A 12,571-nucleotide genomic window follows, 5' to 3' on the forward strand; every position below is an offset into this window, starting at 1 on the left:
ATTTAATCGGATTGTGCCAAGCCTATGTGTTGGGTTTGTGTGGCTATTAAAATTTTTAATAGTGAATGTAATAAAACATTTGATATAGTGGATCACAAACCTAGTAGTAGTGTAGTCCCTCATGGACCATACTATGTAAACAGTATTTACAGATACCGGACTGCGCTTAACGGTCTAGGCCAGTTAGTTGGGAGAAACTCATGTTACTTGGACATAAAATATCAACCGATAGGGTTCTGATAGGTCACCCCTTGATGAGGTTGGGAAAAACCTATGTTCCTTGGGCATAAAATATCAACCGATAGTATTCTAATGGGTCACCCCTTGATGAGATCGAAGTATGCTTAGATGAGTGAGCCAAGGGACTGTGTGACCCTCGTTTATGATGGTGGCTTTCAGAGACGGGAGCCAAAGCCTCATCCATGTATCATAGCATGACATGTATATCGATAGACCGTTTCGGGAAAGCAAGCCACCTTTCAGAGTGAAGCATATGCATATGCGAGATATACCCCTATGCACCATAGGAGCTGTGGTCGCATCAGGTCTAGGTGACCTTGACTCGTCTCTAAGGGAGGACTTAAAATTCACAGGCTGAGATTGCGACCCCTTGGCTTGTCGACCAGACTTTGAGGACCTGCTAATAAGCTTCTGTTTCGACTGTGGGTCATGAGAAACATTGGGTCGGTTCGATAAAACAAGTGTGGTCTGTAGTCCACAGTTGAAGGTAAAGTGCCCCATGATTAGTTATTTAATTTCTAAGCTATATGCATCTATTTCCCATCAAATTAATTTAATTATGTTTGTTTTATGATAGAAATTATTTTAGAATTATTATTTGAATTTTTATGAACGTCTGAAAATTTTATTTATGAAATTTGGATTTGTAAAATTAAAGATATTGAATTTACAATGGTTTTAATATTCAAATAATTATTCTAAAAATATTTTTTATTATTTTTAAATATAAAATAAAATTTCATAGGGACCCATTGTGCACATGGACCGGCCATGTTCTAGAAAGTGGGCCCATGCATCCCTTCCTTGGGTGGCACACCCTACCCCTTATTCTCTCTTATTTCGTTTCCATTTTGATAAAATATGGTATGAGGTCAAATGGAATATTGAGGTTGGAAAATATTTGACTAAATATTGACTTGATATGTTTTGAAATATTTTAGGGAAAATATGAGTAGACTTTTGTGATTTTATGGAATACAAAATATTTGATTGAAATTAATTTTACTTATTTTCTATTGGTGGGAAAATAGTTTAGAAAATGGGGATAATGATTCATGCACCTTCCATAATGTTGATGACCCATCTATAGAATGGATGGCTCATATCTCTCATCCCACAAGTCACCCTTGATCGACGGTACATGTTCAATGTCACTTAAGAAGCAAACTATAAGAAACCCTAAACCTAATTTTACACTATAAATAGGGGTGTACCCCCTTTTATTCTCTACACATCTCTCTTCTCTCTCTTGTCTCTCTCAAGGACATGCCCCACTCTCTCTCCTCTCTCTAAAGCCTCTCTCTAGACCTCTCTCTCTCTTCTAGCCTATCTCTAGAGGGGCACACCCTAACCATAGGCCAGCTCCTAACTCTCTCTCTCATCTTAAATAGCCTAAGGGTTTTTTTGTATGGGATATGTCAAAATAAGTCTTGGGGTTAGGATCTAGGTCTGATAAATTCTAAAAAAGTTCCATAAAAATAGTTTGGCCAAAACTTGCTTTCCCGAATTGGGATTGAAGCTAAATCGTTGATCCCGCGCCATGAGATGGTGGTGACTCTATGTGGGGTATAATAAGCCCAGTTAAGGTAATCTCCGATACTCTTCTCTTTTATTCCTTGCAATATTATCTTTATATTCTCAAGCATAGTACATAGTTATTTCAATGACATCAAGTTCTAAGATCTTGGTTTTATTGTTGTGTTGATTTTATTTTGAAGTATATATTATTGTAATATAATCACTTGTAATGGATCGTTCACTAAAACAAAAAGGGTAAATATATAAAAAAATAAAATTATTATTCCCTAGTAAAAGTTCTCATGTCTTTCTTTCATTGATATCAGAGCATATTTACTTGATTGCCATTATGAGTCTTTTCTAATTTTTTCTTGAGAATAAAAGATATAGTTGCTCGTACCTTCATCTCAGAGATTATAAAAACCGAAAGGTTTGATGGGACCAATTATGTTTGATGGGACCAATTATGCCTCTTGGAAAAAAACAGATTCAATATGTCCTTTATGAGAAAAACTTGCATGAGATGCTCTATGGGGATCGTCTTCATCATCCAAACGACAACTCATCACAAGAGATTAAAGATGAGTATGCCACTTGGAAGAGGAGGAACTTGAGATGTAAGCACATTCTTTTGTGCACCATTACTGACTCATATGCTTTCGAATATGAGTCAATCTCTAATGCAAATGGAATCTTTGACAAACTTGAGAGAGAGTACATTGAATCCTCTCTCATGAAACAAACCATGGCTATAAAGAAATATAATGAGCTAAGGATGGTAGAGGGTACTAAGTTTGCAAATTATGTGCACCTCTTTCAAGCACTAATCAGAGAGATGGAAGACACCGGCATGAAACCTTCTGAACCCATGCAAGTGATTCATCTCATGAATTCACTTCCAAAATCATGGGAAACGTTTGTGTCCTCACTCTCGGGTAGAAGAAAGACACCAAAACAAGAGGTGCTCATCACAACTATCAAAGTAGAAGAAGAAAGAAGGAACTTGACGCATGCACTGACTACAACTCCGAGGGAAGCTGTACACATTGTAAAATCTTCACCCTCTTTTAAACCTAAGAAAGGAAAGTGTAGAATTAATTTTGAAAAGAGAGGAAAGTTCAAAAAAATTGATTTTGGTAACAAAGGATAAAAGAGAAAAACTTGGACTTGTCTTATCTGCAAGAAATTGGGCCACATAGCCAAGAATTGTAGTTCCAACAAATTTGGAATGAGCTACAAGGAACTGGCTTGTGTGGTCTTTGAGACGTTGCTAGCCGACCCCAAGGGAGCTTCTTAGTATCTTGACTCGGGAGTTACGACTCATGTTACAAACACCAAGGAAGGCTTCCGTTCTTTTACTCACATGGCGTCAGGACAACAACATACTTATATGGGAGAAAATTAGAAAATTGATGTTCTTGGAGTTGGAGATTTCAAGCTAAAGTTGAAGAGTGGGAACATGTTGATATTAAAACAAGCACTTTATGCTCCTAATATGAGGAAGTGCTCACTTTCAATTCCCAAGATGTCTATGGTTGGATTCACGACCACTTTCATTAGGGATGTGGTCAAGAAGGAAAATAATGTTGTCATGACCGGACGTCTTATAGATGGCTTATTCACTATTGAAATAAAAGAGAACGTTGCGTATGTCTCGTCCCCTAATGAATTAGATGACACCCTATAGCATATGAGATTAAGACACAGCAATTTCAAATGAATGGAAAGATTGAAAAATGATGGTATTCTTCAAAATTATAAAGGAGATTTATTGAACATGTGTGAGTCTTGTTTGTAAGGAAAACTAATAAGGAAAAGCACCACTGGGGCAAAAAGAGCTACTAACGTTTTAGGAATAATTCATAGTCATATGAATGTAGCTACCAAAAGCGGTAAGAGATATTTCATCACTTTTATAGATGACCACTCGCGATGTGGTCATGTATATCTTATTCACACAAAATCTGAAGCCCTAGAAAAATTCAAAATATATAAAGCCAATGTAGAGAATCAAACCAACTTGAGAATTAAAGTCCTTAGAACCGATAGAGGGGGAGAACATTCATCTGAACTTTTCAAAGAACTATGTATTGAGAATGAAATCATTCATCAGTACGCCATGTCATATACTCCCAAATAAAATGATATTACCGAGAGATGGAATAGGACCTTGATTGAAATGGTAAGGAGTATGATGGAGCATGTTAGTCTTTCCCTAGACTTTTAGGGAGAAGCAGTGTTGACGATATGTTATATCCTAAATCAAACTCCCACAAAAGCTGCCCCACTTACTCCTCACAAAATATTCACAAGTCATACTCCCTCCCTTAATCACCTGAATATTTGGGGTTGCTCAGCCCGTATTCTTATCCCGCACCAAAATAGGACCAAACTTCAACCCAAAGCTATTAATATCATTTTCATCAGCTACCCAGACCATGGTAAGGGGTATCAATTCTACAGCTTTGAAACATGGGTGGTCATTGAGAGCCGTGATGCTCACTATTACGAAAAAGAATTCCTTGAAGCAAGAATAAGACAGAAACAAGCCGACTTCTTTGAGGAGGCAAGAAATAAGGCTGTGCTTCGAGAACCCGAACCTAAAACTTCCAATAAACCTGAGCTTGAAACCGAATTCTCAAATCAAAATATTGTTGAACTCGAACCCACAAAAGAACATGAACTTGAACCGAGACAAAGTAACCGAATAAGTAGACATCTTTTTTACCTAGAACACTTTGTCAACATAGGGGAACTATGATAGGGTTAGGGAAGATTCAGATTCTAAACCTAAAACTTACCATGAAGCCTTGTCTTGTCTTAAAAGTGAATATTGGGTAGAAGACATGAAAGATGAATATATTTCTATTAACTAAAACTATGTATGGGAATTAGTACATCTACCTCAAAAACGTAAGGCCATTGGTTGTAAGTGGATTTTCAAGAAAAAGTTGAACTCAAAAAGGAAAATAGAAAATACAAAGCTAGGCTGGTTGCAAAGGGTTTTACTTAAAAAGAAGGGATAATTATGAAGAGATTTTTCCCCAGCTGTCAAATTTCCATCTATCCGAATTCGTATAGCCATAGCAGCCCATTTTTATTTTGAGGTACATCAAATAGATGTCAAAACAGCTTTTCTAAATGGTGATTTAAAAGAAGAAATATACATGACCTTACCCGAGGAATTTGAGAAAAAAAGGAAAGAGAACCTAATGTGCAAACTTAATAAATCTCTTTATGGCCTAAATCAAACATCGCGTCAATGGTACATAAAATTTCAAAAAACCCGTCCTCTTGCAGGGTTCTCTACAATTAATGAGGACTATTGTATCTATCAAAAGGCCAGTGGGAGTGATGTGGTCTTTATTTCCTTATATGTGGATGATTTGTTAATTGTTAGTAGCTCTATTGCCCTAGTAGTAGAGACAGAAACTTTCTTTGCACAACACTTCGATATGAAGGATCTTGAAAAAGCTTCATATGTATTGGGCATCAAGTTAATAAGAAACAAAAAAGAGAAAACTATCCAACTTTCCAAGGCAACCTACTTCAAGAGGATACTGAAAAAGTTTGATATAAGTATGTATAAGCTCATGTCTACCCCAATAGATAAAAAGACGAAGCAAAGCAATAAACGGTGTCATATCAAAGATATGGATATAAGATCCATGTATAGGAGCGCAATTGGGTCCTTTATGTATGTCATGATGGGAACAAGGCCAAGCTTGTCTTTCGTCATGAGCTTGGTCAGCCAATTCCAAAGCAATCATGGAGAGGAGCATTGGAAAACGGTCAAGAGAATCCTCAGACATTTAAAAGGGACCATGAACTATGCGTTAACATACAAATGGAAACTGAAATAGCAATAGAATGGCATTCAGATGCAAACTATCTCACGAATTCTGATGATGCCAAGTATACATCTGGATATGTGTTTATGCTTAGAGGGGGGTGCAGTTTCTTAGAAGTCAAAGAAATAGGATATAGTAGCGTTATCCACCATGGAAGCTGAATATGTGGCATGCTGTCTAGCAGCCAAGGAGGCCGTATGGATTAAAAAGTTTCTTAATCAGCTCAACTTTCATCCTGTACATTGTGAGGCAGTACAGATTTTCTGCGACAATACGGTGGTAATTTACGTTTCTAAAGAGTTTCGCTTTCACAAGAACTCCAAGCATACTAAGTTATATTTTTATTACTTGAAGAATGAGGTGAGATTGGGACAGATCAAGATTACCTACATATACATAGATTTGATGATTGCAGATCCTCTGACTAAGGAGGTTAACCCTAATATTTTTCTAAGACATGTGAGAGAGATGGGGATAAGAGAAAGTGAGGAAGAGAGACTATAAGGCTTTCAAAGGTCAAGTGGGAGATATTGGGTTTGTGTGACCATTAAAAGCCTTAATGAGTGATTGTAATAAAACATTTGATATAGTGGATCACAAACTCAGTGGGAGTGTGGTCCCTTATGGACCATACAATGCAAACAGTGTTTGCTAAGACCAGACTGTACTTGACGGTCTAAGCCAGTCGGTTGAGAAAAACGCATGTTACCTAAGCATAGACTATAAACCGATAACGATCCTAATGAGTCACCCCTCGATGTGGTCGGAGTATGCCCAGATGAGTGAGCCGAGAGACTGGGTGACCCTTGTGTGTGATGGTGGATTTCAGAGACAGGAGTCAAAGCCTCATCCATATACCATCACACGACATGCATATCATTAGACCATTTGGGGAAAGCAAGCCACCTTTCAGGGTGAAGCGTAAGAATGTGCAAGAAATACCTTTATGCACAATATGACCAGTGGTCGCATCAGGTCTAGGTGACCTTGACTAGTCTCTAGGGGAGGACGTGAAATTCACATACTAGGATTACAACCCCTTTGCTCATTAGCCAGATTTTAGTGACCTACTAATGAGCCCCTGCTTGGATTGTGGGTCATGGAAAATACTGGGTCGGTTAGATAAATCAAGTGTGGTCTTTAGTCCACAATTGAAGGTGGAGTGCCCTATTATTGTTGATTTAATTTCTACGCCATATGGATCCATTTCTCATCAAATTATGTTTTTTTTATGATATAAATTATCTTAGATTTATTATTTAAATTTTTATGAACGTCTGGATATTTTATTTATGAAATTTGGATTTGTAAAATTAAAGATATTGAGTTTACAATGATTTAAATATTCAAATAAATATTTTAAAAATATTTTTTATTATTTATAAATATAAAATAAGATTTCATAAAGGCTCCATTGTGCACATGGGCATGCCATGTTCTAGAAGGTGGGACCCATGCATGTCTTCCTGCCCCACCCCTTATTCTCTCTTATTTTGTTTCTATTTTGATAAGATATGGTATGAGGTCAAATGGAATCTTGAGGTTGGAAAATATTTGACTAAATATGGACTTGATATATTTTGAAAGATTTTATGGAAAATATGAGTAGGCTTGTATTATTTTATAGAATTTAAAGTATTTGGTTTTAATTAATTTGACTTAATTTCTATTGATGGGAAAATGGTTTAGGAAATGAAGATAATGATTCATGCACCTTCCATAATATTGATAGCCCATCTATGGAATGGATGGCTCAGATCTCTCACCCCACAAGTCACTCTTGATCGACGGTCCATGTTCAATCTCACTTAAGAAGTAAACTATGAGAAATCGTAAAAAACCCTAAACCTAATTTTATACTATAAATAGGGGTGTAACCCTCCTTATTCTCTACACATCTCTCTTTTCTCTCTCTCTCTTGTCTCTCTCTATGGGGCATGCCCCACTCTCTCTCCTCCCTCTCAAGATTTTCTCTCTCCTCTCTCTAAAGCCTCTCTCTCTCCAAGCCTGTCTCTAGAGGGACACACCCCAACCTTAGGCTACCTCCTAAGTCTCTCTCTCATCTTGAATAGCCTAAGGGGGTAGTATGGGATATGCCAAAATAATTCTTGGGTTTAGGATCTGGGTTTGATAAATTCTAAAAAGGTTCCATATAATTAGTTTGGCCTAAACTTGTTTTTTCAGATTGAGATTGAAGCTAGATCGTCGATCCCACACCATCAGATAGTTGTGACTCGGTGTGAGGTGTAATAAGCTCGGTTGAGGTATTCTCGAACACTCTTCTCTTTTATTTCTTGCAATTTTATCTTTATATTCTCAATCATAGTGCATACCTATTTCAATGGCGTCAAGGTTTAAGATCTTGATTTTATTGTTGTTTTGATTTTATTTTTAAGTATATGCTATTGTAATAAAACCACTTGTCAGTGATTTTTTACCAAAACAAAAGGGGTAAATAAATAATAATAAAATTACTATTCCCCAGTAAAAGATCACATATGATACTAAGGGCGAAAGTGCTATACATTTTTGCCTATTGGTGTTGCATGTTGCATATGAATCTCGAGGTCACGATGATTTATTTGAGGGTTTTCCAGCATAAGAACAACCTTCTCTAGTGAGTTTTTTAGGTACACCTTACCTATGTAGTTTAATGCTGATACCTTATATAAGTGTTTTCATATATATATATATATATATATATATAAAGCTGAGGTTACCGCACTAGCTAATAGCTATAGTGTTAGCCCAATCATCGAGATTGAATTTGGGCCAATCTGATGTTCATGATCTCATTTCGTAATATAATTCGAAGTTTTTTTTTTTACCTATCTAAATCACATAAAAAATTTGGCGTCCATTCTTCTCATCAAGGTGCACCTAATAAAAACATTAAAAAACTATTTCACAAAATATAAATTAATGAAAATACCTTTGAAAAGTTGGTGAGTAATTGGTTAATTTATATTTTGTGAGTTATTTTTTCGATATTTTTATTAGATTCTCCTATTTATAAAGTAGGGATGCTCAAATTGTTTTAAAAGAAACTTAAAATTCAAATACATAGCGCAATTGCGATGAGAAGCTGTGAATTCTAAATTACAGCTTCCAGTAGGACTAAGAAATGTGGTCGTGTAATTTGGTGGATCTTGGATCTCTTACTTCCAAAAATTCCACCAAACAAATAGACCCTTATTTGTGATTCAAGAGAGAAAATTGTCTTCTTTAAATAATAATCAAACCATAGCTTTTTTGCCTCTTTATTTCTCTTTCCTAGAATGTAATGGTGGAGAGATAGATCAATCTTCCTTGCCAAAAGGAAAGGATCCTTGTGTTTGTTGGACATGAGAGAGAGAGTGGGAGGGAGAGAGATACAGGAAGAGTGATTTTCTTTCCACGGAGAATCCAAACACAGAATTTGCGTTCTTGGGAATTACATACAGAGATTTCTCACATTTGACAGGAAATTACATACAGAGATTTGCGTTCTTGGGAAAGGATTCTTTGCTAGGGGTTTCTTGGGTGGAAGGGAGTTTAGGTCGTCCTTTCTTGGAGATCTCTAGAGAGAACGCATCCCCTCTGTTGCTTAGCTCACCCAAACCAAAGAACATTGATTACAGAGCCATTACAGGACGCTTCTGGATTCCCTTCTTTGGAATTTCAGTGCTCTTCTTCTTCGGAATTCCACAGAGAGCAATCGATAGTGATATACAGGCATCCACCTATCGGTAAAGAAACCCATGTGAGAGAGAATGGCTCCTGAATCTAGCAGTAGCAGCAAGAAAAAGGGAAACGAGAACACGGAGGTGAGCTTGACGCGGCTGCCCTTTCCCTCGGATTGGATCGGCGCCACAGAGATGGCGGATGGTTAGTTCACGGCCGTGGTGTACGATGTAAACACCCCTTCAGTACATGATAAATTTGCCCTAAAGTTCTTCGATACCAAAGAGGAGGCAGTAAGTGCACAACAAGCGAGTTTTGCGCAGAATGAAGAAGCTTTTGATAATGCGATTATGGAGGAGGGCATGTGGCGTATGGAAGAAGTGGAAGTGGATGAGAGAGAAAGTAGAGGAGAGAGATCTTCAAGAAAATGGAAAAGGAGAGAAGAAGGGCCTGTTTCAGAAGTTCAAAGATTGCTTCGCGAACATTTTTCAGAAGTTCAAAGATTCCTTCAAGAATATGTTGGTCTGGATAAACGCCTATATTCCATTTTCTTGCTTCTTTTGTCTGTCTTTTTATTTTCCTTTTCTTTGCTCCCGCCTCTCTAGCTCTAAACCAATCTCTCTCTCAAGAGTTATTTGATTGTTCGTAATTCTTTGAATCAATTTCTTTTTTTAAGGTTTCAAGTCTAAAGAGGATAAGAAGAAGAAGGATTGAGGAAAGAGAAAAAAGACAGGAATATGGCAGCAGTAGAAGAGAAATGATGATGCTCTGAACCATGGTTGTTATATTGTCTGAGATTTAGTAGTTAAATCAATTTTTCTTACATATTCATTTGAAGTAACTCATTCATTTTTTGTTTTCTTTTTAATTTTCAAAGCATCGATTTCGTTGGCAATGTATCATATATGTGCATGCCATTCTTTCACCAAAATCACAACAATCATCTTCTCAATCGTATTTGATGTTGCAGCACTTTGTATCAGATTTCAATGTGAGAACGTTCAATAAAATGCTGTGATTGCTTCATGTTCCTTTTGTTCCCTTCATCTGTGTGGCATTTTTATGCTTATTGATTCAATGCGTGTGTGTATATAATTGATGATGCTCTTTGGGATATTGGTTTTGGGTCCATGAGGCCCTCTGGATTGATGAGTTGATCCGAAGAATGTTGAGGTAAATTTTTAAAGTAATTATTTATTTTTCTCGATTTTACTTCAGGTTTGATAGTGCAACCTGCAAAATGACTATAACACAAGAACAATGTGTTTTGGCATGTCAAAAACCCTCCATCAAACCGCCAAAAAGAAATTAAAAAAGAAAATTAACCGCCCAAACAATTCGATTTATTTTATTTTTTATTTCTTCTTCTTTCTTTGTATGGGTTCAGAGTGCTGCTTAAATGCTCATTACATTTGTATTTTGGGCCAGTATAAGGTTTGTCTTATTTTATTTTGTATTTAAAATATTAAACTAATATTTTGTTTCTTTGACCATTGGGTGATTCGAAAGTAGGTTTGCAATTGGAATTATATATAATGATACCATTTACTTTTGATATATAGAGTGTGACATCTAGTAGCATAGGTGTGTCACAAAGTTCAAAAAATTTTCTTTTGAAATTTGAGTTTGGCCAATGAAATTGATGCAACTATCCAATTTTATATGTAATGGTCATGATTAATTGTCACCGCGTTTTGTAACAAAACTAAAAATGATCTCATTGTATACTTTTCCTTTTCGAATTGTCAAATACTAGAATTATTTGCGTTTTTGGGTGGTTCTAAAATTGCATTTTTGGATCAACTATGAACGTAGTACTTTTTTGTGCTTTGGGCAGGCCGAATGTTAAACTTTCAAACTAGGGGAAAATGTCAATTAGAAAGGAGTTAGTGATGAAAAGTCAAGGCTTAGTGCGCTGCTTCTTGTTGAAAATCAAAACTGTGATAAAAAAAATTGCAAAAGAAAAGTTTTCCATGGTCGAGATATTTGGGCATTTTCTTTACAAAATAATTTGAAACCGGACCTGGCACAAAAACTAGCACATGTACTGGTCAAAGGAAGTTCAACTAGTTTCTTCAGCCTATTAGTATGTTGCCTAGAGTGACAAGGAAATCACCATCTCATAGAAATCCTCCCACAAATAGGGTTAAGAGTGGGACCGATTAGATTAGAAGTATTTGTTGTATTCCTTACGTTTTATTATATATGTGACATCTATTGAAAGTTTATATTGATATATACAGAGTGAGAGAAAAAAGAATATATGCACTATATTTTGAGTCACCATATGGGGAAGGTGGCTTCCTATAGAGAGAGAGCCAAGGGTTTCATGCATAGAAAGGCAATGCCTCTATAGAGAGAGTATTTGAGACACTATATGGGGAAGGTGGCTTCCTATGGAGAGAGAGGCAAAGGTCTCATGCATAGAAAGGCAATGCCTTTACAAAGAGAGAAGTGACCTTCCAAGAAAGAGAGACATTGGGATGATGCCTTTTGAAGTTCGAAATGCTGGTTTCTTATATATAAATGCTTTTGCTATGACGATTTTGGGTGGTATTCCTTTTTTGTTGAATAAAGTCTCAATTATTCTCAAGCTCCTCTTCTTGGATAGTGCTTTAGCTGTAAGATAAAATAATTATAATTAGTTTGTGAAGTCAGTTAGGAAAGCAAGATAAAAAATATTGTTTTACTAAGTTTTGTCAAGGATCAATGAGGTAACTCCATGTTCCATAGTCTGTAATATAACTCTTATTGATCAAGTGGATCTCAAGTTGCCATACTCGGGAAAACCACTTTGAGATTTTTGTTTAAGTATTTATACTTTATTTCTCGTGTCTGTTAAGAGACATGATCCTACTGGGACTGCAATATTAGCAGTTCCTTTCATCTTATACAAGTAGAAACCACTCAATGGTATTGAGAAGACTCATGGAGTAGCCAAAGAAGGGATAGATTAAACCTCTTTTTTAACTATTTGGGATATAACTGTCTAACATTCAATAATTATTGAATGTTAAATTTTTGTAAGGTTGACGTGTATAAAGTTCAAACAAGTGTTATTTATAATAAAAAACTAATTAGCATTCTGGAAAGGTAGACCACAAAATTCCATCCAAAAAGGTGGTTGTGATGTTAAAAAATACTATAATTGATTATCTACACCCACTTCGAATGTAAATTCAGTAAATTACACCCAGTTCGTATTTAAATTTCCCAAAAAAAAAACCAATACCAAAGAATCGTTCGATAACCCCTGAACCACTCTAGCTCTCATGCCAGAGAAAACGAGAAAAACAAGA

At 36.2% G+C, this 12,571-nt stretch overlaps 1 long non-coding RNA gene across 1 annotated transcript; it reads left to right on the plus strand.

Annotated features, from left to right (window-relative positions):
- The first annotated feature begins 8,958 nt into the window (after positions 1-8,958).
- LOC148781357 (uncharacterized) lies at positions 8,959-10,302 on the plus strand. The gene is made up of 2 exons (XR_016058736.1): positions 8,959-9,794; positions 9,949-10,302. It is a non-coding gene; the product is annotated as an uncharacterized LOC148781357 (long non-coding RNA).
- Positions 10,303-12,571: the final 2,269 nt, after the last annotated feature.

Source organism: Amborella trichopoda, chromosome 7 (genome assembly GCF_054954075.1).
Source record: "Amborella trichopoda isolate Santa Cruz 75 chromosome 7, AtrichopodaSantaCruz75HAP2 v2.0, whole genome shotgun sequence".
Classification (NCBI taxonomy): Eukaryota; Viridiplantae; Streptophyta; class Magnoliopsida; order Amborellales; family Amborellaceae; genus Amborella; species Amborella trichopoda.